The 4,798-nt window shown below is 37.7% G+C and overlaps 1 long non-coding RNA gene across 1 annotated transcript; it reads right to left on the minus strand.

Moving 5' to 3' along the window:
• Positions 1-496: 496 nt before the first annotated feature.
• Positions 497-4,538, minus strand: LOC311589889. Its single transcript, XR_014776678.1, has 4 exons — positions 4,453-4,538; positions 1,723-1,848; positions 1,269-1,366; positions 497-632 (listed from the first exon to the last, which is right to left on the minus strand). It is a non-coding gene; the product is annotated as an uncharacterized lncRNA (long non-coding RNA).
• Positions 4,539-4,798: the final 260 nt, after the last annotated feature.

A 4,798-nucleotide genomic window follows, 5' to 3' on the forward strand; every position in this document is an offset into this window, starting at 1 on the left:
AATTCACTCTGGTTTGGGAGACTCAGAAATGCTTCGGTGAACAGGAGACAGCAGGGCTCTGTAATTATTGTCTTGAAAATCTTTTTTTTTTTTTTTTTTTTTTTTTTTGGTGCTTGAAATTCCCAGATTGCTGCTCTCATGAAAGTTTCAAGGAACCTTCCAGTCCCAACTCTAAACTTTCGTCATCTCAGCTTGTTCAGGCACTTCTGTTGGGGCATATTAGCAATGAATCTGCAGCCTCCGGGTAATTGACAAACACTGAGAAGCGTGTCACCTCAGTGCAGAGACCTATAAACTCTAAAATGAACCTGGAAAGCGTACGGAGCATCGCCTTCAATCAGGATCGCCCCAGCTCTCTCTCCCATCGCCGTGGGAAGGTAAGAACAAATTTCAGAAGGCTGAAATAATCCTCAAAGCTTCTTAACAATAACACGCAGTCAGCAATTCTGAGTTACCATAGTCTCAGTATGAGACAAATTTATATCATATGTCAAACCTCTAGAACTAATTCTGTAGCACAAATAAATCTAGTGCAAAGTCTGGCTGTTGTCTGAAATCCGCTCGTCTTTCCCTTCGTGTCCACGGTGTCGTACCATCCTTCAGCCTGCTTCCCTTCTCCTTAGGATGTTCTTCTGCAGTTTAAAAACATACACAGGTTTTTTTTAAATAAGTAAAACATTCTGTTGTGATATTGGGCAATAAAATTCATAGGTAATTTTACTTTCTTGATTGATAAAAGGTTGCAGCTAGGTTTTTATCCAGATTTCGATTAACACATAGGTCATAAAATGTATTTTTATTATTAAGTTAATCGTCTATCCTCTCTAATGTTTATTATGTCCTTATAGTTAAATATTTCTACAACATTTCTTCCAGATTTTTATATGCATAATATGCCATTGTTATCTGAGTCAAACAAAACTAGAAAGCACACATTATTTGAAGATTTCAATCCCTTACCTTTATTTATTGTAAATAAAAGTATTTCTATGATAATGCGGAGCTTGTTTTTCATTCTGAAAAGGTCAGAACTCTGCTCTCTTCTTCTTCTAGGTGTATGATTTTTTTTAACTTTTATTGAAATTACTTTTCTTTTTTCTCCTTCATTAACTTTATTAATTTATTCAGATTAAAACTCAATTGTTATCCCGTCACTTTGTATTCTCCAGTTCCTCCCTCCCTCCCATTTTCAACCTATTCCCCTCCCCGAGGTCTATATCTGAGGGGGACTTCCTCCTCCTCTATATCCCATGAAAGTCTTCACTTACCAGAAGATGGGGACAGATGTGAGGATATCCCACTGGGACTCTAGGTAGCACAAATGTAGGAGATGGGGAAATAGAAGGACGCAGAGGGTCCTAGAAACCTACAAGAAGAACATCATGACGGGTGGATCAGGGCCCAGGAGGGTCTGCTCAACCTATTGCACTAGCCAAGGACAATACAAGTAGTAAACATCGAACCCCTACTCTGATCTACCCAATGGTCAGGACATTTTTCACAGTTATGTGGAGAGAGCGGACTCACTCTGACATGAAATCTGGTGTCCCACATTTCACCACCTCCTCTGGGTGGGGAGGCCTGAGGGCACTCAAAGAAAGAATAAGCAAGCTATCAGGATGAGACTTGAAATTATTTTTCATACAGAGTAATCTGATAATTTAATTTCTTCCCCCCCGCCCCCCGGCCCTCCAGTCCTTTTTCCATACCATTCTCTAGTACCTGAGATTTGATCACTTGGCAGAGAGGCCCTGTTGGAACACAGAAGAAGTGGATGCAGGCTATCCAGATGAGACCTGTTAGGCTGTGGTCAGACGGTGGAGGAGGAGGACCCCACCTGTCAGAGGTCTACGGGAAGGTGTAAAAGGAAGGAAGATAAAATGAGGGGATTATAATCTGGATGTAATGTGAATAAATTACAATAAAACATTGAAAAAAAGAAAAATAAATGGCAGAATTACTGGGCAGTGGTGGTGTATGCTTTTAATCCTAACACACAAGAGGTGCAGGAAGGTGGCTCTCTGTTAACTCAAGGCCAGCAACTCAAGGTCTATGGAGCTAGATGGATAATCAGGGTTACACAAAGAAAACCCCATCTCAAAATAGAGCAAAACCAAAAATAAATAAATAAATAAATAAAAATAAAAATTAAAGAAACGAAAGAAAGAAAGAAAATAAGAAATCTGTACTAATTTTTTGAACTTATTTTCTAAAGATTCTCTAACAGAAAATATTTTTAAATTTTTTCAAAATAAATTTATTGATGTCTTCTACCATTTTATAAACAATTATTTAATTTGATTTCCAGAGTTAAATACTTGTAAATATCATATATAAATATTTCCCATATCACATGCTGAATTATTTATTTGTTGCAAATATCATTTATAATATTTTATCCCATCTTTAGTTATAAGAATAATATTTTTATCATAAAAATCATACACATGCCTAGTACTAAAAATATGAAGGTACCCTTCCTCATAGTTCAAAATAAGATTTTATGGTAATTTTAACAGCTTTTTTCTAATAATCTCTGTCAATATACAGGGACTGCATTTACCCTCCCAGTAGAAAAATAATAATCAAACCTAGAGTGTTATCTATCAATTAAAAAGTATTTGTTCATTGAAACAATTCTTCACATATTTTTATATTAATAAAAACATATTTATTATTCACCAGGAATAAAGTGAGATAAAAAAGAATGCTTAGTATTAATCACACTGGTCCCTGTGGTGTCTGGTGCAGCCTAAACTCCATCTAGCTATACCAGTGTCCAAGATCTCCACTCAGTCTCTTCCTGAAAACATTAAAGACAAGAAGAACAAAAGCAAAGACAGACGGGTTGTAGATAACACGGCTTCCAGAGAATGTGTGGGACGGGAAATTTTGGGCAGGAAGGGGGGGCATGTGAGAAATAGAAGTCTGTGGAAGAGTCCTGGCTGTGCTGGGAAGATCTGGGACAGAAAGGGAAGGAGAGCAGGGACAGGCACAAGAAATGAGAGGGTATGGTATTAGGGGAAAGCCTGCGTGGAACGCTGCCAATCTTCTTCTGTGGCTTCCCGATAATTAGCAGCCAAGGACAGCAGAAGTCTTTGCAGTTATAATCCATACTGGTTCCCACTCATCCATACTGTCTGCTGTTTTCTCCATTTTTTTCTAATGGAGAAATCTTAGTTTTTATCTTGGTATTTAATCATGCTGTGACTTTTAAATGTGTTAATAAAATAGACCCTATTTGGATAACAGTTTCAATATTACCTAGAGTGATGATACTAAATAGGACTTTAAAGTAATTGTAATTGTATTTATTAGATGAAAAATATCATTGCCCACATCATCGCATTTAAGCAAATTTGAGCAAATTGCAGAATTATTACCGCACAAAATATGACTGTCAAACCTGAAAGAAAAGTGTGAAAAAATATTTAAGAGGATTTGAACATGGTTAAGTGTGTCTGATAGTCCCAAATCCATGGAAGCCTTTGGAGAATTGCATAAGCCTTTGGAGGGAAGCTGATCTCGCCCAGCTTTTTCTAGTGGGAGTAAAAACAGTTTATCCTTTGATGTTTGAGTTCTGAATGTTAATGGCTTTTGATATAATGGATAAGTAAATGCTCTGGGTGATGACATTTTATAAATGATTTTGAACTTCAATATTTCAACTTGGGTTCACTCCTTTCATCTATTAACATTAAGAACCAAAATACTGTTTAAGCATACCACTAGATTGAACATGATTTAAGGGTCTGAGGCTGCTGGGGAGGATTCTCTGAGGGCTCTAAGAGATGATTTAGAGGGTTTCACAAGAAGATTGTGACCTAATACATAAAAAGAGAATCAGGTCCTTGCTTTAAAATTGCCATGCTTGCAATTAAATTCAATTACTTATGGCTATCCAGCTTTGTTTTTAAGACTATGAATTTAAACAGTTGTTACAATTCCATTGAATTTCAAGAATAAAACATCTGGTAAGAAACACATATTATTTTTCCTTTTTAAAATTATAATGTATTCAGATTACATCTAGATTGTTATTCCATCGCTTGTGTTGCCTGCCTCCTCACTCTTTCGTCTTGTTCACCTCCCCTAGACCTCTGACAGAAGGGGACCTCCTATCCTACCATGTGTTTACAGCCTACCAGCCCGTTTCCCCTTCTTCTGTATGCTGCCAGGCCATCTACCAAGGGGAAGTGATGAAGTCAGGGGCACCAGAGTTCATGTCAGAGGCAGTTCATGCTCTCCCACAACTGCGGAACATGAGCTGTCCATTGGCTAGATCTGAATGGGGAGGGGGGGTTCTAGGTTTACTGCATTGTCCTTGGTAGGTACATCAGTTCATGGAGGTCCACCTTGGGCACAGGAACCCCCAGCCTTTGATGGTCTACTTTTGGGGCTCCTGGACCCTCTGAGTCCTTCTTTTCCTCTGTTCTTCCATACCACTCTCACCTGGAGGCCAATAGCTAGTTCCAGAATCTGTCCTCAAGCTCTGCTGAGTGGAGTCTCTCAGAGGACATCTACGTTGGGATATCCACTAAGAAACACAATTTAAAAAGTGAAATTTTGAATTGTAAACTATGAGCGTTATTACGACTCATGCTTCCTAACTAACAATTAAAGGGCAATGATTACGGCATATGTGACTTTGTTAGGAAAACAATGATCAAGACATTCGTACAACAGCATGTATTATGAAAATACCAATGTCTATTTTTAGAACTCTAATTTATTAAAACTGGTTTCTTATATCACCCATATCTCCCCCTTTAAAAATTTGTTGAATATTTAACATATA

Source organism: Acomys minous, assembly GCF_964271855.1.
Source record: "Acomys minous genome assembly, chromosome: 19".
NCBI lineage: Eukaryota > Metazoa > Chordata > Mammalia > Rodentia > Muridae > Acomys > Acomys minous.